The sequence below is a fragment of the Sebastes umbrosus genome, chromosome 19 (assembly GCF_015220745.1).
Source record: "Sebastes umbrosus isolate fSebUmb1 chromosome 19, fSebUmb1.pri, whole genome shotgun sequence".
Taxonomy (NCBI): domain Eukaryota; kingdom Metazoa; phylum Chordata; class Actinopteri; order Perciformes; family Sebastidae; genus Sebastes; species Sebastes umbrosus.
In genome coordinates, this window is record NC_051287.1 from 23,897,476 (window position 1) to 23,920,176 (window position 22,701).

Below are 22,701 nucleotides of genomic sequence, written 5' to 3' on the forward strand. Positions count from 1 at the left end.
AGAAAAAATATTATTTACAAAGTAAGTCCATGAATTTAATGAAACATTTTATTATAATACTCACATTCATTTTTAAAGGGGACATATCATGCTCATTTTCAGGTTCATGCTTGTATTTTGGGTTTCTACTAGAACATGTTTACATGCTTTAATGTTAAAAAAAACACATTATTTTTCTCATACTGTCTGTCTGAATACATCTGTATTCATGCTCTGTCTGAAAAGCTCCGTTTTAGCGCATTTCAACGGAATGGCGACGAAATTGCGTTGCTAGGAAACAGCTTAGGTCCATGTTTACATCCTGTCAGCTGGTATCATTCACATACACTGCAACGGGAAATAAACTTGGACACATTTAGTATGTTGACGTTTAAAACTGTGAAATGGTCTAAATATTGTAGATTTGTGACATCACAAATGGACAGAAGGCTGTGTGTATTTCTCCATGGATTGAGTGTTTTGATACTTTCACAGTATTTATATATCACTTAAACCTGCTTTATAATATAATAGACATGAAAATCTCTTTTTTCACAATATGGGACCTTTAATACACAATAGCTTTGTGAGGTGTGTGTCTATAACAAAATAAAGAAATATCCGTATTTGTCGCATTAAGAGCCGCCACTCCTCTCTCCATGGCCTCACAAAGCTCCTTTTGGCCACAAGAGCCCCTATTTGAACTGAAGCTAATCAGGTAAAAAAAATAAAGAAAATAACAGGCACAGCATGCAGTAGATTAGGATCAGAAAGTGCAGCAATCCACTCTTGCTGTGCAGAGAGAGCATGCGTCAGTGAGTGTCACTAGACACGAGTGCCTGCGGTCTTCGGAGCTCTTGCTCCCTCGCCCGCAATCTGTTCATCCAGGTTCTCGCGCTCAGCCGACGTCTCCTTGTGGCTTCTTCTGAAAGCACTGGACTTAGTAATGAGCTCTGCCATCTTGCTGCCGACTTGCTTGCCCTCAGCCTCATCCATCCACCAACTTGTCCTCGTCTCTGAACAGACCTTTTAGACCGCGGTCTGAAATTAACTTATTTCACTGCATGTCACTGTGGCAGGGAAGTATTTTCATTTTATCTGCCACTTTTGAAATCTCTGCTCTAAATCAAGGAATAACATTTTAGCTCTGATGTCACTCAATGTTTGATATATTTTACACAAAACACATTATATGCATGGTAAATTACAGCGTTTGCATTATACCGCAGCTTCTGGGAGAGCCCTATTTATTGGGGTTTGGAGGTTACTGTACACAGTACTGTACTGTACTTTGTTCTTGTCATCTATGGTGGGTATTTGCATAAAAACACAATTGAAATGATTAGGAAATAAATGATTGTATTTAAATATTTGCTTTGATTAAAAAAGTCTTGGCATTGGTAGTTTTAATGATGTATTAGAAGCTGCTTAGAGCTAGTGTTAGGAAGTTAAACTGGTCATAATTACCTCCTTAATATCTATTTTTTATTTGCTGTGAAAACATCTCCTTCAAACAACTTAATTTACTCAAGTTTCTCGGCAAAAACATAATTTTACGAGGTTGTATATGAACACATCATGATAACATTACCTTCGCCCAATATTCATTTTTACTGAATATACCTTGAACGCATCATAATGTAACTCAATGGAACCTCCGTTAACATTAGCCAAGCAGGACTGTGCTGCCCACCGGCTGCTAACCTGTAACGTTACTAACCCTCCTCATGTTGATTTCAACACAGATTTGTTGTTCACAGTGTCACATTACCAGGGGGGGAAATAAGGTATGTCCCCTCAGGTTCAGTAGTAGTAGTGCCATGCTTTTGAGCGCTTTTTTTCCCCCCATGGGTCCGGTCCCAAACTAACTGAAACATGATACCTAGGCGTATGCTGTTGCTTCATTGTGTGTGTGTAACTGTCGGAAATCATCAATAAGAGGAATCGATAGTTACGGACGCATGACATGCTGAGGAATCAGACAACTGGGAACCGGTTCTCTATTCCAATCCCTAGCGTTCTCTTTTTAAGTTGCTCCTCTTTGTAAGTACAGCAGCTCCAGGTGCTCATCTGTGGCCCTTCTTTTCTGACCCTGTGCCTCAGATTCCTTCTTTCTTTCATCTCATTTTTGAGATGCTTTCGGTATCTGGTCGGTATCTGGTCGAGACTTAATCACACACAATACTTGGTGCAATGATGGTGTCCTCCTGGATATTACAGATCTTTGTTGATAGAGAAACCCCCTCTCTGCTGTAGCCTGGCTATGAGAGAGGAGAAGAAGCTTTTGGAGGAAAGGCTGTAAACAGACTTAACACTTAACGCTTTTTTTTGGAATCCGCTGCTACTTAGGGTTAAACGTTAATGTTAGCTTTTTAATAGCAAGGTGAGAGATATTTTGTTTTCTTTCCTGACAACTGATTGATTCGCACCAGAGCGTATAAAGAATACACTGATCTAAACATTTGACAGTTATTTATGGCGATACGGTATTTATTAAATCATACGAAAGGACAAGAAAAAAATATGTAAGACCTTTGTAAACAAATCTGTTTTTATATTGCGAATATTAACTTCAATGCTTTGCTTTTAAAACCACGCAGGTGCCCTCATGCTATAAATCAAAGCATGCCTGCCATAGAGGGGTAGTAATCCTCTCGGTGGTCTGCTTTGTCATGTTTATGTGCAACACGTTGCTTCTGCAGCTGCACAAGACATCCATATCGTCAGGGATTTTCTATTCATGTTGTGAAAGGTTCATTGTGTCATCACCAGTGTTTCTGACAAAAAACAACAATTACAGGAAACAATTACAAGACAAAATGACTAAAGAGCACGGGGCATCATCTCACTTTGCAACAATTGGCTGCACACAGTTTTAGTCTGATTTGCTCCTTAGGGGGGGGAAGTTATGAAGATTACTTCATAATTCTAAGCTCAGAGAAGAGCTACTTTACAGGCCTACCTGCTGCTGATGCTTAGACTGATTTGTCGAAGTGGGTCCCAAGTAATGTGATAATATAATACTTCTGCATTTAGCACATACCGTAGCTAAACATTTGTAAACAGTTTGTAAAAAATGAACATTAAGAACCTGAGCGATGCCAATGCAGAGGTGCCTTCAGCTGCAGTCAACACATGTTTGCAACAAGAAGTTAGGCTTTGAATAGTTGATTTCACTTATTTTAATGTTTGCTTGGGGGTGATTTGGAGAGTTATTGATCCATTAACAAGGTATTAAAAATGATAATTCCGGTATATTTCGTATTTCCTATAAGGGTGGCCGTTATGACTCTGTCCGTCATGCTGACTTTGCACTTGCTACCTCCGTTGTAGAGATTCAGGGTTAGTCACAATGGCTAAATTCATCAGTGTGAAATAGACTGGAATTTCCTTTTAAAGGAACAGTGTGTGTAACAGTGAGGGGGATCTATTGGCAGAAATGGAATATACTATTAATAATTGTGTTTTCTCTAGTGTATAATAAGCTAATAATAAGAATCACTGTGTTTTCGTTAGCTAAGAATGAGCCATTTATATCTACTTAGGGAGCGGATCCTCTCCATGTTGCACCGCCATGTTTCAACAGTAGCCCAAAACGGACAAACCTAACACTGTTAACTTTTCCTGCTTGGGCCGGAGTCGATAAGGTTACTCGCTCCCGTCACCGCCGCTCTCTCTCTCTCTCTCTTGCTTCACCACTCACTCCCCAAGTACTCACACTCTAAGTACTGGCTCTGCTCCAAATGACCAACGCTACTCTTACAACAACTGGCTCTGGAGAGGGCCATTTGCATTTTTGTGTCAGCCACCGTAGTTCTCCAACACGCTTGGCACACGGGGAGAAGCTTCAGTTGGTTGCAATCTCTTCACCTCACCGCTAGATACTGCCAGATCCTACACACTGGACCTTCAAGTCCAAGAGGGAATTTAACTTTTCATATTCAAAACACAGCAAAAATGAGAGAGCTCTCTTGAGTCTCACGTGTGACGTTATTATTACCCCTCACTTTTGCTTACAGATGGATTTCATGATGATAAATAAAGCTATAAGAAATAATATATATATTTTAGTTTTAAAGACATTTTGGGACATGTTTGCTTGATTGACAGGTTTCTAAGTCTATACGTTTACTTGTCCCACCTCATCTGCACCCATAGCTTCAGAAACTGACAAAGATAACAGCAACCAGTAACTCCAAATCCAGGCATCAGAGCATATAAAATATATCCATGTGTTTCTAAATGCCATTGCCTAGAAACTGAAAGTGTGTCCAAGTGAAGCTAACTTTTGCAGTTATTCAATGTGTGTGTGTATTCTTCTCTCATAACAGATTTATCCTCTGACTCACTGTTGCCTGTGGTGTTTTGCGTTAATGATTTGGGCTGAGTGTGAGTTTCCTATCTTCCGTGCATACTAAAAATGCTACTGGAAATATTTCTACTGATATGGAATCTCACTGATAAGGTGCAATCATTTATAATGTGGCAGTTTTTGTTTTAAAATATATTTTAGAAAGTTTTAAATGATGGAATGACTTTTAGTACAAAATTTTGCTCCGAGACATTATTAATCTAGTCAAGATATTTTGGTCCTCAGGGTCCACGACCCTGAATGACATCGACCTAGTCCGAAGTGACAAACATCCAATTACAACGTTATGTTATATTTAACCCCTGTAGGTCACGGGAGGAGAGCGTGACAACTCATCTGTCTTCACAATGCCATCTTGTGGTTAAAGCATATGCAAAACATAGTTACCTTATTACAGCAGCACAAAAGCATGTCCTGTGATTCACCTTATAAATTAACCACATTTTAATTAAAGCACATTACAACCAGTGTACTCCAAGGGCATTTCCCTGGGTTACATACCCTAATGGAAATTATAATGATATCACAAGAGGAAAGGAGGGATGCTTACTGTAGATAGCTACTGTAATTGTCTTTAAAGATGTGTTATTGGTACTTTGTGTACTCCTTGCTGCCTATTTACTTTACAAACATTAAAGTAACAAGAGTAAAATGCGTGTTTGCATTCTGTAGCTTGCAAAGAATAATCACCAAGAAAGCAACTAATATTCTCCTTTGTCATACAAGTCTATGATTATCGCTTGATTCTCGTTTTTTATTATTTGTGCTTATTTTTTTCTATTTTTTCGTTCATCTTTCTTGTCTTATGAAATCTCTATGAGTCATAACCGATGGGTGTTTGTGGGATGCATTGTTGTCAAGTACTTTGCTAATCTGTTTTTTTTACTATGTTTTACTATGTCTAATTGTTCATAGATAGATACAAATCTTGTATTTTGCATTACTGTAATTATTTCTATAATATGCTGCCTGAAGAATGCCACTTTTCAAGCCCCTGGAGGGTTTTTAGGCAATTTTCCCTTTGCATCCCCTTGCAAATTATATATTGCATCTTCTTCATTTTTTATATGTGTAAATGAACAAACAAACAAGAAAGACAAATAAATTAATTGCAGAGAATTTTACTGTAAAAGTAACCAAATGTCCCCCTTTTTTAATGCATTCATTTAATTATTTTTTTTTTAAACTTCCACAACACTTGCTTTGTCTTCTTACATAAAACAATTTATTTCTGTGTCATTAGGAATAACAAATTATGTTCAATGTTGTGCATACTACATATATGCACATATGGCAATTTCCCTGTTCATGTTTTAATAATGTAGTGCAACTGTGAACAGATGATAACGCACATGCATTTTTGCACTCCACTGCCATTTTTCTCTCTACATATGGTACCAGCATGCTGGAGCTATGTAACATATAACAGCTGGTAACACGCAGAATGTTGTAGCACACAATGTTTTTTGTTATTTCTGTATGTCAAGTTGTATTTTAGTAACTGAATTATGATATGCAAATAAATCTTACCCTGGAATAAATATGCATTAGAAAAGACAAAGTTAACGTGATAATAACGCCTTAACGCAAATTTGTCTTAACCCCACTAATTTTTTTAAAGGTCCCATATTATAAAAAAGTGAGATTTTCATGTTTTTTTATTATAAAGCAGGCTTAAGTCCTATATAAATACTGTGAACGTATTGAAACACTCAATCCACAGGGAAATACACACAGCCCGTATTCAGAAACTCTACATTTAAAACAAGCTGTCAGTATTTCTGTCCATTTGTGATGTCACAAATATACAATATTTAGACCCTTTACACAGATTTAAATGTAAACATTCTAAATGTGTCCCAGTTTATTCCCGGTTGCAGTGTATGTGAATGTCATCAACGAACAGGAAGTACACATGGACCGAAGCTGTTGCTTAGCAATGCAATTTTGTTGCAATTCCGTCAAAATGCGCTAAAACAGAGCGTTTCAGACAAAGGGTAAATACAGGCATGTTCAGCTCAAGAGTATGAGGAAAATAAAGTTTTTTTTTTAACATTACAGCATGTAAACATGTTCTAGTAGAAACACAAAATACAAGTATGATCCTGAAAATGAGCAGGATATGGGACCTTTAACGCTTTAACCCAATTGATCTTTTGGAGATTGTAGCGGGCTCAGTTTTAAAGTTAGAAAGAAGATACTGGTATCATATGAAACTAGAAAAAAACATTGGAATCCAGGATATAATCCACTGGTACCAACGGAGTCATACTAGCTTGTAGCGAAGGAGGCTAAAGAACGCTCCAAAATTGCGCTAAATTTTGGCGAGGAAAAACTGTCATGGCCATTTTCAAAGGGCTTTGAACATTGTTTTGTGTTGTTAATTGATTTCCAATAATAAATATATACATTCATTTACATAAAGCAAGCATTTTGCCCACTCCCATGTTGATAAGAGTATTAACTACTTAACAAATCTACCTTTAAGATACATTTTGGACATATAAAATTTGTTTTATTTGCGATTAATCTCGATTAATTATGGAAAATCTTGCGATTAATCGAGATTAAAAATGTTAACTGATTGACGGATCAAATTTCTATAATTTCATGTAGAAAAAATATAGGTCTGGCACGGCAGAGCATGGCGTGGCATGAGTCTTTCATGCCCTGAGGTGAATTTCTCAGACAGGCTTTTCTGAAGCTACATCAAAATCCTGCCTCCCCTTGCACCTTTCTGAATTTTTTGTATCTGTCAGAAACCAACAATCCAACAAGCACTTCATGCAGCGATGGCCCTGGTGTGTGAGGAGGTGAGAAAGTAGACATAATGGCACATTTTTGCCCCCTTGCATTGGGTGGCTGTAAACACTTTTACCTTGGTCAAACGTAGGAGATTTTTTTTTTCAAGCACACCCCGGCCTTAACCCTGCCCATGACCGCGCCCCTCACCTCACCTCAATCATCTATAATCTACAGCATTTGATTAGTGGATCTTATCAGATGCGGTGACAGCCCAGAAGGACAGGAACGTCTTTCTCCTTATTTAATATAGTGGTGGGCCCCTAAAGGTTTGCCGGCACATGACCTTGAACTCATCGTGGTGATTGGCTTACGGGTCCTGTATGTGCGGCGCTCTTCCCAATCAAGCCTTACTGCCTGCTGAAACTCAGTGTGACCTTTGTGTGATGTCTATATGACATTGTGTTAATAAATATGGATCATTTTGAGCTTTTTTTCAGTATGCAGATATCCTAAGCCAGCCTTCTCACCTCCACCTCTTTCTGCACGTCTCAGCTGCCTACGCCTGTCCACCATTTCTTTTCATTCATTCGACATTTCACCTTTTATTTCCCTTCTCACTGGTTATAATTGCATGACTACTGCAAGAGTTTGCTGCAGGTGTAGCTCCACAGTCTGTGTCTGGAAATGAGAATACCAAATTTTCTGAGAAACATAACTAGATTTATCGTTTTCTTCCTCAGCAACCGTTATTGTGTTCCCAAATGGAGAACAGTGAGTTTTTATGCGGGGCTATACATGCTAAAAGGGCCATCACATGCTACGTGAGACACAAGGAGAATTTCATATCACCATTCCCAAAGGAAATCAATATTAATACTCTATTTAAAGGTACAATGTGTAGGATTTGGCGCCATCTAGTGGTGTGGTTGCATATTGCAACCAAATCTGCACTCATTCCTCCTTTTCCAAGACTGCGGTAACGTGTGCCACAGAGTGCCAAACTGTGGTAACGCCGTTCGCCTCGCTCAGAGGCCACCCTTACCATGATAACACTACTTCAGGAGCAACGGAAGTCAGATGGCAGCTAGCACTCTGTGGCTCACGTTACCACAGTTTCACAAGCGTGTCGGAGATCTACGGTGGTAAAGTAAAAACGTGAAAGGCTCTCTGTAGAGCCAGTATTTGGTTTGTCCGTTCTGGGCTACTGTAGAAACATGGTGGAGCAACATGGCGGACGCCGTAAGGAGGAGCCGCTCCCTATGTAGATATGAAGGGCTCATTCAAAGCTAATGGGAACGCAATGATTCTCAATTTCAGGTAATTATACACTAATGACAACAGATTATATTCCATTTCTGCCAACAGATCCCCCGAAATGTTACAGTGTTCCTTTAAAAAACAGCGTATGGTAAAGGTCACATATTGTGCTCATTTTCAGGTTCATACTTGTATTTATGTTTCCACTAGAACATGTTTACATGCTGTAATGTTTTGAAAAAAAAAACTTTATTTTCCTCATACTGTCTGCCTGAATATACCTGTATTCACCCTCTGTCTAAAACGCTCCGTTTTAGCGCATTTTAACAGAATTGCAACAGAATTGCGTTGCTAGGCAACAGTTTGGGTCCATGTCTACTTCCTGTCAGCTGATGTTATTTACATACACTGCAACAGGAAATAAACTGGGACACATTTAGAATGTTTATGTTTAAAACCGTGTGATGATCTATATGTTGTATATTTGTGACATCACAAATGGACAGAAATCCTACCGGCTTGTTTCAAACGCACAATTTCTGAATACGGTCTGTGTGTGTTTCTCCGTATATAGAGCGTGTTGATAGTTAAACAGTATATATATAGCACTTAAACCAGCTTTATCATATAAAAGACATGAAAATCTCACTTTTTTTTACAATATTGGCCCTTTAAGAGTTCACAAAAACAAAAGAGAAAGACAATACTAGAAGGAGTGTTTGAGGTTTCTTTCTGCCTCCCAAGAGGTAGCTGTTGGCATGTACTGTCATCACATATCAATATCCTCTGTCTCAGCACAAGATAGATTGCATCGGTTTGTGCACATGAACCAAATAAAGTGGTAACCCTGTTTAAATATGTCATTCACGCCAGCTACTATAGGAGATCTTTTTGTTTGGTAGTTGGAATAAAAGTAAGAAACAAACAAACACACGCACAAAGAAAGTAAATAGAAAAAAATCATCATTACATTCCAAATCGATTTCATCTCATGACTTCCAGAGCACGGCACACACACTAACATCCTATGGCCACCATCTTCTGGTGTGCAGAAACCGATGGTCGTGATTCTAGGAACTGCTCCATCATTTGTAATTCTGTGGTCGAGATGTTGACAACCAGCGCCTGAAGGTAAAATACGAGCCTGCCATGCCGCTCACGTAGCTGTTCCACTTGCAGCTCCCCCTGATTCTCTGTAGGGAGATCGTAATACTGAAATGCTTTGTGTTGATGTGTGCACAAGGAGGAGACAGATTTAACCGGTGAAGTAGCTTAGCTAGTGTACTGCTCAGGGACATCATTGTGAACAGATATATAACCTATGAATATGTCCAAGCGTGACCTCAGTTACCAAGCAACCGGTACAACTGAATTGATTACTCTCTTCCTTTAAGCCTACAAGAGATCTGGCATTTTCAGAGCTCCCACGTCTATTTGTGTTTGACAAGAGACTGGCCTCCTATCATTTCTAAGAATATAAAAAAAATGTCCTTTATGTACAAAATACGGTCTGAGACATGGGAGGTACATTTGTCCCCTGCCATCGTGACCGGTGTTCCAGTCTCCACTCAGTGTTTTACAGTGTGGCTGAAAGCTGAACTTTCCTTTGCACTCCAACATACTGATTTTAGTCGTCTGTCCTTAAAATTACACAACATCCAAGTAGATGTAGCATGCCTAATTTGTGCTATTGTGCGACACTGAATGCTGTTGATGTTTTCTTAGTAAAGGAATATAATCATCAAATTACACCTTATTCACAAACACAGCACACAGTCCGCATTATGTTTTGAAAAGTGCCGTATAAATGATGTTGATACTGTAATGGAAGCACACAACAGCAAGCACACAAATTCAAAAGGCTCCGTCTTCCAGCACATTGTGCGAAGCAGGCGGGGTGGCACTTTCCAGTTCTGTGCGATTTTCTGCACTTAAATTAAAAGACCGTAGTCAGTCCCCAGAAAAAAAAAAGACACCATTGGTCTTTTGTTGGAGTTCGTGAAACAAGCCGTGTTTACATGTTCCAGAGGAATAGAGAACAGTGACTTTCTTCTCTTAGAAACAGAGAGGACAATACAGCTGTCCACACTTCAACATAATGGCTTGTACTTTTACGCATGAAGCTGCAACCCGAAGCGTACTTTTGTACTTTCAACTCACACGAGTTAACTACACTGATTTTGTTTTACGGGCTGTGAGAGCTGCCAAACTGCTACTAGTGCACAGTAGTATTGTGTCTGAACTAGGGTTGTCAAAAATATAGATTTTTTTCATAGATTTTGAATCTACGAAATAGTTTCAATTAGGGGCTGAAAGATTTTGAAATATCTAATTGCGATTATTTCGACTGATATTGCAATTGCGATATTAAAAGGAATGCTAACTTTTACATCATTATTCTCATTTTAATGGAAAAAAATAAATGACGGTGTGATTTTTGAGGGGATCTGTACCAAACAACAATGTTTTCATAAGTCCGTAGAATATGATGTTTAGGCTAGGACATCTCTGCTGCACCACAATATTTCATTTAAAATGGCATTTTGACACACCTTTTATATATAAATATTGCCATACAAAAATTGCAGTATAGGCTATATTGCAATTTCGATAAATTTCGATAATTGTGCAGCCCTAGTTTCAATACTCATGTGCCGCATTGATACACGGTAATAACAGTGCTTTCTTGGTCTCTCTTCTCTCCAACAGCGATTTGACACACACTCACTCACCGCTGCAGTGCCCTAATACTATAGTCCCGCCTCCACTCACTCACTCACTCACTCACTCACAGTGATGTGTTCTTGTCACTAGTCTCATTCACTCCAGGTTTAATATAATAATTTGCAGGTATTGTTATGATGTTAGATCATTAAAGATGGCAACTGCAGAGCTTCCGCGACCAGTTTAGGCTGACAAAGAAAACAACAGGAGTGCCGTTTTTGGTAATACTTTGCATTTGAGGCAAATGAACAAAGAAAGGCAAAAGCAAGCCCATTATGCAAGCAATGCTACAGAGCAGTGCTAACGAAAGGTGCTGACACGACAAATATAGCAATGCACCTGAAGGACCGACATGCCGACCGACCGCTATAAAGAATTTTGAGAGGTTGGTGACAGTACTCAATGTTGTGTCATTTCCCCCCCGTGGTATCGTGTTGAATATCGATATTTTTCAAGGTATTGTATCAAAGTTTGAAATTCCAGTATCATGACGACACAAGTCTGAACGCATCCGCCGATGGAGGACTGTAGCTGCTGCAACAAAACATTGGTCTCTAATAGGGCTGTCAATCTATTCAAATATTTAATAGCACTTTTTTTTTCTGTTCAAAATGTACCCTAAAGGGAGATTTGTCAAATATTTAATACTCTTATCAACATGGGAGTGGGCAAATATGCTGCTTTATACAAATGTATGTATATATTTATTATTGGAAATCAATTAACAACACAAAACAATAACAAATATTGTCCAGAAACCCTCACAGGTACTGCATTTAGCATAAAACATATGCTCAAATCATAACATGGCAAACTGCAGCCCAACAGGAAAAAACAGCTGTCAGTGTGTCAGTGTGCTGACTTGACTATGACTTGCCCCAAAACTGCATGTGATTATCATAAAGTGGGCATGTCTGTAAAGGGGAGACTCGTGGGTACCCACAGAACCCATTTTCATTCACATATCTTGAGGTCAGAGGTCAAAGGGCCCCCTTTGGAAACGGCCATGCCAGTTTTTCATCACTAAATTTGGAGCGTTATTTGGCCTCCTTCGCAACAAGCTAGTATGACACGGTTAGTACCGATGGGTTCCTTAGGGTTTTTATAGTTTCATATGTTTTCACAATCTCCGATATCTTTAAAACTTAGCCTGCTACAACTTCCCGAAACATTGTGTTAATGCGTTAAAGAAATTAGTGGCGTTAAAACTAATATACGCGTTATTATCATATTAACTTTGACAGCCTTAGTCTTTAACATAGGAGACTACTGCTTGTTTTTTGTATCCAACATTTTTTTTAGTGTGACCAAGCTCGTTCCCCTAATCAAGTATGTATTATTGTAACCCTGACGACGAAGCTCCCCCGACCTTCATGTCGTAGTCATTTTAACCTAAACCACGACGTACTTTAACAAAGTCCTTCTTTTTTTAAACAAGAAACAGGATCTTTTCCCAAACCTAAACAAGTTGTTTTTGTGCCTATAACCAAACCATGCCTACTGTATAGTATTGTCACACCATGAAACTGATCTATTTCTCAAAAGTGATTTGTAAAAGTCTTGGAAGGCACAGACCAATAATATTGCAAGAATATAGTTTGATTTCAATTCTGGCACAAAGGTTCTTACTAACATCTGTCATCCATAATATCTCACATGCTCATTGAACTGGATCCTTTTCAGTTAATTAACGCTTTCTGAACGCCGTCTGAAGTTGGCAGGTATGAGCTCCATCTGCGGTCTGTAATTCTAGTGACTAAAATGTCAAGCAAAACTTCTCTCGCTAGAACTGCTGAGTTTTATTGTAAGATTGTTATTCATATACTGTGAACCACAACTATTGCCTGGATCATTGTAATTCAAAGTAGAAATGTCACAACATTTTTGATCTCTAAACTGACGATATGTTATGAAATGTGAATTAAAAAAGGGATAATATGTGCCGTTGGTAGCGTATTTGGGCTGCTGTTATCTACAAACGTGCAACCCTGCACGTCCGAAACGAGGAATATTAGATTCTTCTCAAGAGAAGCTGCTCTGAACCCTTCGTTCCATTACCAAACTGTCAGTATGTCCCGGTGGGAGAGTACTGCTTTTAGAGCGGATGAGAGGAGCCTGTTATGAAAGGCAGACTGACCCTAGCTCCTCGCTCTGGGAGCCATCAGACCCTGAAAACAGCTAGCCACAGAGCACTTTAAACTCATCCAGACTATCCAACGTACAGGTCAATTTACACTGGGTTTGTTTATTTGTGCCCAGACCAAGTTTGACTGTAACCCCCGCACCTCCTTCCCCTGCAGCTCTGCTTTCACAGTTAACTGCTTTTCCAATTGGCGGTGTATTTGTAAAAAACACTTTCCTCATCAAAGTTCAGCAAAATAATAAATATATTAAATCCAATGCAAAGGCAAGATGCCTGCAAATACACCCAGAAAGGATACATGTTGAAAACAAAGTAGATATGTTTATGGCAAAATTCTTCCTCTGACAGGTTGTAGTACTGAGTTGTGAGAGAGGTTAATGAAGGATGATAAAAAAAAAATCTAATTGTGATTATTTTGACTGATATTGCAATTGCGGAATGATTTGCGATATTAGATGGAATGCTATACATCACTGTTCTCATTTTCATTGAAAATCATTGACATTAGGGCTGCAAGTAACGACTATTTTCATTGTCGACTAATCTGTCCATTATTTTCTCGATTAATGTGGACATTTTTATTGGACTTTATTAGTTGTAATCCACAGAAGAAAATCCACAAATGTGTACAATGATTTCAAAATATTTCACTATCCATAAACATGTATTTTTGTATTTGTGTTGTGTAAAGTCACATCCACAAAAATAAAGGCGATTTGCAAATACGCATAACTTACTCTGTAAATACGTATTTTAAGGTTTACATGTAAAGTGATATAAACGCATTTGTCCATCTATTTCTACACATGGAATGATATTTGTGCATTTGCAGATCACTTCCTGTGGAGTTATGGGCAACATGAAATTTGTAACTTTCCTCCTGTTTGTTTACGGAATTTTGTCCGATTCGTACCACAACAGATCTGTGGATAAAAGTTGTAATCCACAGAAGAGAATTCACAAATATGTACCATGATCTACAAATATTTCACCACCCACGAACGTATTTTTGCATTTGTGTTGTGTAAAGTCACATCCACAAAAATACAGGGCGATTTGCAAAAACGCATAACTCTGTAAATATGTATTTTAATTCCACATAAAAATGTTATAGGTTTACATGTAAAGTGATGTATGCATGAAATATTTGGAAATCATGGTACACATTTGTGGATTGTCTTCTGTGGATTACAACTAATAAAGTCAAATAAAAACTTCCATAGATTAATCGATTAGTTGTTTTGTCTATAAAATGGTGGAAAGTGTCGATCAGTGTTCCCCAAAGCCCAAGATGACGTCCTCAAATGTCTTGTTTTGTCCATAATTCAAAAATATTCACTTTACTGTCATAGAGGAGTAAAGAAACCAGAACATATTCACATTTAAGAAGCTGGAATCAGAGAATTATGATTTTTTTTTTTTTTTTTTTAAATACTAAAACCAATATATCAATTATCAAAATAGTCGGTGATTAATTTAAAGTTGACAACTAATCGATTAATCGTCGCAGCTTTAATTGACAACAGAGCCATACAGTGCTAAAAGTAATGACTTTGGAAAAGTACACATCATTATGTGAGAGCAATCCCCACAGCATCTCCAAAAAACCTGACCTAGCCAGAATCCGGTGACTCATGCTCTGAAAGATAAACTCTGCACCCAAAGGAGGGTAAGCAGGACTGGCTGAAACTGATGCAACTGGCAGGTAAGCGTATAAGATAAAACACCATCAGATCAATCTGATAGCAGGTGATTAAAAAAAAAAAAAAAAAAGTACCAAAATAAATAGGTCTATAACCTTGCCAAGAAACTACACGTTTCCTTGTTGTAATGATCATTTCATCACTAGTGAAATGTCCACATGTAAAATGCTTCACATTTTGTTTAACATTACATGTTTTGGGCATCACTCTGACTGCAATTATCAATACCAGAATCGCTGTCCCTTGTCTTTGTCAATTAGGTAGTAGCCATTGCTCGCTACCCCCTGCACACAGAGGTGAAGTCGTCCCTTCATCTAATGCTGACACGATCATTTTGTCTGAGGAAGGAGCTTTCATTCTGTGTGACAAGCAGCCTGATCAAGCAGATGTCTTGATGGATTAGGAGTGGCTTGCTTAATTTGGCTATCTTGCAGACATATTCTGTGAATCAAAAACAAAATGTGCAGAACAATGTGGGGTGAACACACAAACAGCATTACCTGGCATGAATGAAACGAGTGCCTCATCTAGAATAACTGAGTCAAGTCAGGTCAAGTTTACACATATGTATATACAGTATAACCCGTTCCTGACCAAGACCAAGGAAACACATTCTCAGGGCCAGTGAGGGATCACGTCACAGCAGTACTGACTCCTACTGGTTGGATGGAGCACTTGTGTGCAGCAGGGTGGGACATGCCGGGAGACAGTTTAAACTCATATGAGCTTCTCATTGACACCTTGAAAACAAATGACAAACTTTGTTTATTTAGCCCTTTTCAAAACAGAAGGTGCTGAAAGGATAATGTAGCATGGTTTCTATATAACGAACCTAGCAAAACATATTAAAGGTCCCTATTTAATTGCCTGATAACAATGAATACAGCCATTTGAATTAAACAATGAATGGGAAATACATTTGGCAACACTTTCCTGTCTAGATCGTAAAACCAACAACATTTGTTTTACCAGTAGCAAAAGGTACAACACAGATTTTCATGATCAATAATTAAATAGATTGATCTCTGGCTTCTGACAAGAATCTTTTTTTGTGAAAAAATATAACATTTCTATTCTTTATTTTTTTATACTTGTAATAATTAGTAATATTAAGTAAAAATAACCTACCATGTACCTCCTTTTTGAAAAAGCAGAATGCTTGGAGAGAAGAATCAGTCCTTTCCAGTGAGAGAACTTACATCAAATCGGAAAGGGTATGTCACAGTGTGAGGCATAAGATATCACCTACAGATACATATTCAAAAGCTCAGCAAGATCCAGTAGCCCCACCAACAACCGTGCAGGTTGCATGCTCTGAGCAGAGGTACAATGCAGTGGATTTGCAACTTCTTTCCTATAATCTGTTAGCAGGATATCTCCAAACCTTGTCAGCAGATTCCAATAGAACGTGATGTTAAGTGAGGCAAACAAACATGTTCATTTTTGGTGGGGATTTGAATCACATAGCGCCACCATGTTGGTCAAGAATAACTGCAGGAATGTGAAAACATACGTTTTTGTCTGGATTCTTTGGTTCCTCACACACATTTTCAATTCCAAAAGAACATTTTTTCGTCCATTTTGAATACATTGCTAAACTGTTTTCACAACTTCTCCTATAAGTCCATTTTTATGGGGTTTTTGGACATCGCCAAGTTGTTTTTTGCAATCAGAAGTGACACGAGAGGATGGAGCTAAGTACAACCGAACCCTGAATAAGACATTTGTAGGTGACCAAAATGTTACAATTAACGTTCATGAAGTGAAAATACACTGTGAAAGGGTTAAACTTGTAAAACGAAAAGAAGAATTGAAACTAGCGATTGAGACCATAAACTCATGTTTACAATGTTTACTGAGGTAATAAATCAAGTGAGAAGTTGGGTCATTTTCTCGTAGACCTCTATACATTTAATTACTTTTTGCAACCACAGGAGTCGCCCCCTGCTGGCTATTAAAAAGAAGGCAAGTTTAAGGCACTTCCGCATTGGCTTAACTTTTAGGAACCGGAGGTTGGCGCCAGTACAAATCATACTGGGGATGAGTCCATATGAGTGAGCTGTCTGAAACACTCCGTTTTAGCTCATTTCAATGGAATTGCGTTGCTAGGCAACAGTTTGGGTTCATGTTTACTTCCTGTCAGCTGATGTCATTTACATACACTGCAACCGGAAATAAACTGGGACACATTCAGAATGTTTACTTTTAAAACCGTGTAATGGTCTAAATATTGTATATTTGTGACATCACAAAAGGACAGAAATCCTGACGGCTTGTTTCAAACACACAATTTCTGAATATTGGCTGTTTCTCAGTGTATTGAACGTTTCAATACTTTCCCAGTATTTATATAGCACTTAAACCGGCTTTATACTATAACAGACATGACAATCACACTGTTTACTATATGGGACCTTTAATTCTTAATTGTTGTAGGAGTGGTATATTTTATATACTTCCATATATGAACTTCCATAACTCTTGAACAGGCTGTGAAACTGCAAGTTTAGGTGAAAAGTGCACATACCACCTTTGAGCATTGGCATTTTAGCTGGCACTTCAACAACACGATTGATTCAAATAAACCATCCTTGTAGAAACCCTAAAAGTCCTGAAGAGAACTTAAATATTGTCTGAAACTCATGGTGTCCATCAGCTAATCTGCATGATTGCCTATCAGTATTCATTATAATACAGATTCACATTGAGAGGAAGATTAACATGTCTTTTAATATTTGGAGTTATTAAGCAGCACTTGTTCCTAGGCCCATGCTTTAACTTCCCACAAAATCTCATTGAAATCTGTTAACAGGTTTTTGAGATATTTACAGGCAAACAATTGCGACCAAAAACATAACCTCTTTGGCAGACGTCCTGTAGTGTACTACCAGAACACTAGTAGGGGTGAGAAGGACTTTACTGATGGGAGTCAGACGCTGTTGCCAATAAAAAAAGGGACACCATGCTGCAGTGAGCTCACTGAACTGTTTATTTTTTACTGGATTCTTTTCTGGATGGCAGCGGAGAGCGAGCTCTTGTGTGTGACAAACAAGGGACTTGAAACTCTCTTCAAAGCTTAAAAAAGGGAAACAACCACCGCCAACAGGAACCAGAGGGCAGCTACCAGTCAAAAATATGACAGAAAAAGTGCCACACAGATTACAACCATTTTTTGTCCAACAACTAGGGGCTGTACAATCATGGCCAATATGATAAATCAGGATGTTTTATCAATATTGAGATCACGATTATTCATTGATTTTAGGGACAAAATATTTTTATTGCACTTTCACATTTAAATAAACAGAGCGCTGTTTTCACTTCCATGTTATGCTACATTACGGCTGATGTACAAATCTTTGCATCAAAATAAGACCTGAAACTAGAGCGCAGACCTCCGCCAACACGTGACTTTAAAAACAGATCACAGCTGGCGGTTACGTGAGGTGGTCGGCTTATTATTAACACGGTGTGTTTCCGTGTAACGTATCGGCTGATGCCTCTCTCATTCAGCAGCCTTGTCATGTCTGTATAACGTTACACTACGTTGTCTCTCATCCTGTCATCCAGCAAGCAGCTCCCACACACACATCCACACATGTATCTCTCTGCTCTCAGAAGGAGGAAGGAGGTGGGGTCACGCGTCATCAGTTACACTGCGCATGTGTTATACCCTGTGGTCTTAATGCTCAGGCTGATCGGAATTCTTAAAAATATTCCTGAATCCGGATCATGATCATGGATTGTTCATTGGGCCACACCCCAACCTTCCAAAAAATTGTCATTCAAATCCATTGCAGACTTTTTGAGTAATCCTGCAAACGGACAAACCAACAAACCAACGCCAGTGAAAACATAACCTCCTTCCTAGGCCTTCAGCATTGGCGGAGGTAATAAGTGAAGCCAAAACATCTGGATCGCCCCTGGTCACTGGCTGCTAGTTTAGGAAGCACTTAATTTGATATGCACCCAAAACCGTGATCACAATTAATAATTGATTAATTTTGCAGCCCTACTCACAACACATCTTTAAAGTTGACAGTAAAAATGATTGTATTTTATTTTTTATATGCAACTGTGGAACACTTTATAACTTATTTTTTTTAGTGCTACAGATACTACTAGTACTACTACTACAATACTTCTACTACTACAACCACTACTACTACTAATAATAATAATAATGTCTTTTTTATTTAATCAGCTGTTTATTCATGTAAATGTCTGACAGTGAAACAAAGCCCCCAATTTTGTTTTCATGATTGTATTGTGCTTCAAGGTAAAAAAAAAACTTTTTTTTCTCTCAACAATGATGGAAAATATCAAACGTAGGAAAATAACTAGAATAAAGAAAAATGCTTGTTTGTCTGACACAAATTTAGACAAATAGGTTTTGAATTTAAAAAATATACAGATAAACAATATTCCATCTAGTCCGGTGGAAGCTGGCATGTTGTTGCCACATCTGTTACGTCTCTCACTGCTCTCTAAATGTGATGACTGTCTCAGTCATTGTGTGTTTGTGCCGGTTTGTAGGAATCTGAATGCTTATCTTTCCCCACTTCTCTGTGACACATGGCCCAACACATTTTTTACCACCATAGCTGATAGTTGATCTGGATGGATCAGCTTTAGTGAATCCCATCCCTGACACATTGGTTCAAACCTGGCGAAAGATACCAGGGCTGCCCTTACCTCACCCACTCTTAACTAATGCCCACTAAACCTATTTAATGAGATAAAACAAAACAAATTACCTCTATAGTCTTTCTCCTCAGATAAGACGTAACCTCATCACAGCCAACACCACGGCACAGGGTTGTGAGTGTACAAATCTCCGACAGCAGGGAGGTGTGAGGCCTCTTGGCCCCGGTAGCGGCAAGCTGTTCGAGTGCTTTGTGCAGTGTTTTTAAAAAGGGGCTGACAATGCATGCAAATCATCTCGAGTGTCCGGGATGTTAATGCGCCTGAATCACCAGAGAGAGCGGTATCCTTGCCAAGCTGAACTTTAACCAGTGCTATACCTGTAATCACAGGGTTTACTCCCTAGCTGTCTCATTGGAGGGGAATTAAATGCCTTGTGGGGCCTCAACAGTCAGATTGAATGTTTGTGTTGTTACCGCTGAACACACACTGTCAATCATGACAGATTGCCCAAGGTGGAAGGGCAGATTAGAAGACACTTTACGGGTTTAAATCAGCCTCCTTGTCAGAAACCAGGCATCTGTGAATTAGTCTGGAGTTTTTTTTAATGTGTTTCTTAAGCCCTTTATTTAAAAGTGTCTTATGCCGTGATTAGCAAACTTTCCAGAGGGAGGACGGTTGTAATTATAAGTATCTGATTGTTACTAAAAATACCAAAATTATTTTCTTGTGCATGCTGAAGCAAAGGGAAATGTCACAGTTTAAAGCAATAATCTTCTAACCAACAAGACACAAAAGCAGAGTTATAGCTTGTGACATGTATTAGATTGATTAAAGTATGACGTTAGCATGCTGCGTGTGGACATTTTTCTCTTGCCCTTCCCCATCAAGCTCTAGTCAATATCACCTTGGGGAGGCAGGGGTGTGGAGGGTGGCTTATATGAAGTATTTGGTTGATGTATGACTGGCCTGCATCATTTGTGACTGCCTTATCGCTCAATCACTCAGCAAGATGGAGATGCACGGGCGGACTGTTTTAATGACCCCAACCCTCCACCCGAGTCTAGAGGCAAGGTAATCTCAGCCACTTCTGTTTGCTCCCCTCCTATAGTCCGAGTAAAATCAAAGCTGTGTGAGCCTTGCTCCTTTTATTTTGTTCACTGATTTTCGAGAGCTATGTATATAAAAATAGTAGGGTTGTGTAATGGTAAGAATCTGGCGATACGATATCATGATACTGGGGTATTGATTCAATATATTGTGATGTATTGCGATACTATAAGCAAGGCAATATATCACGATTTTTTTAGGGCTGTCAAAGTTAACGGGCTAAAAATATGTTAACGCAAATTCGTTTTTATTATTTATTGAACGCATTAACTCAACTTGTGATTTTTAGGTTGTAGCGAGTTCATCTGGTTTTAAAGCTAGAGAGGATATACTGCTATCATATGAAACTAGAAAAACCTAAGGAACCCATTGGTACCAGCCATGTCATACTAGCTTGTTGCGAAGGAAGCTAAATAGCGCTCCAAATTTACGCTAAATTGTGGCGAGGAAAAACTGGCATGGCCATTTTTAAAGGGGTCCCTTGACCTCTGACCTCCAGATATGTGAATGTAAATGGGTTCTTTGGGTACCCACGAGTCTCCCCTTTACAGACATGTGTAGCGGTGCACAGAATGATGTCCCACAGGCTCAGTCTGGTGCTACACATTTATTTAAGATGTTCTGCAAAATGTAAAATAATGCTTTAGGTTGACATCGCTATACAGTGTATTCTACTTCTAACTGGTACACAGAGATTCTCATTATCTCACTTATTCACCATAACAGTTACAAAATGCCAGATATGCACAAAATCAAAGATTACACCATATTTCTTATATTTCTTAATAAACAGTAAACAACAACATAAACAATATTCATAGCAACAGGCTAATATGAGCAACGGGAGGGCTCCCCCACATGAGGGCTCATTGTCAAAGCTCACAGCGCCCCGCGCTACTACTAATGTTACCATGGCGACTGTAACCCTCGTATTAGCTGCTAGCTAACTGGCTAAATTCAAGCAGCAAAACAGACGCTAACACACGCTAAACATTCACTGAACTGAACACAGTGTCACCGAAGTACAGTGTAAACATTACCCTAACACAAAATTGCTAACTAACATCACCAGCTTACCTGCAAAATGTAAAATAATACCTTAGGTTGACATCGCTACACAGTGTATTCTACTTCTAACTGGTACACAGAGATTCTCATTATCTCACGTATTCACGCGAGACTTCCCTGTGACGCTCCCTTCACATACACGGCTTCTGTAGCGACACTGCCACCTACTGGCGATCTACTGGCACAACACCCTAATAATGACACTGGCAATAAATAACACTGTACCCTAAATTATAACCACATTGAACTCTTTCTTCTTATAAACACATATGAAACATTACAAACTCTCTTCACTTGCATTACACCCAAGAAATGGTTCTCTTTTATAACCTACACATGACTGATTATGCCACACATGCCCACTTTATGATAATCACATGCAGTTTTGGGGCAAGTCATAGTCAAGTCAGCACACTGACACACTTTTTTTTAATGCTAAATGCAGTACTTGTGAGGGTTTCTGGACAATATTTGTCATTGTTTTGTGTTAGTAATTGATTTCAAATAATAAATATACACATGCATTTGCATAAAGCAGCATATTTGCCCACTCCCATGTTGATAAGAGTATTAAATACTTGACAAATCTCCCTTTTAAGGTACATTTTGAACAGATAAATGATACAAACTATGGAGAATCAAGCAATTAATCGCAATTAAATATTTTAATCGATCAACAGCAATATATTTTTTTCAAATTTAATTTTAGGAAAACTGTCATAGTATAAAAGAACACACCAGAAATAATAATACTATATTTATACTTCATTCAAAAAACTACCTGGTTCTTTTCATCATTTTTTAGAGGTTAATTAAAAAATTGATAATGTTTTGGAGAATCGATACAGTATCACAAAACATATCAATATAACATATCAATCTCCTTGTACTTTGCTGAATGCTCACCGCAAAACTTTATTAAAGAAACGTGGATTCCCATTCTGTTCGTGACCCTG

The 22,701-nt window shown here is 38.5% G+C and overlaps 1 protein-coding gene across 1 annotated transcript in view; it reads right to left on the bottom strand.

Annotated features, from left to right (window-relative positions):
• Positions 1–22,701, bottom strand: part of LOC119478316 (astrotactin-2-like) — a 624,157-nt gene that overhangs the window by 534,659 nt on the left and 66,797 nt on the right. The window lies entirely within an intron of this gene.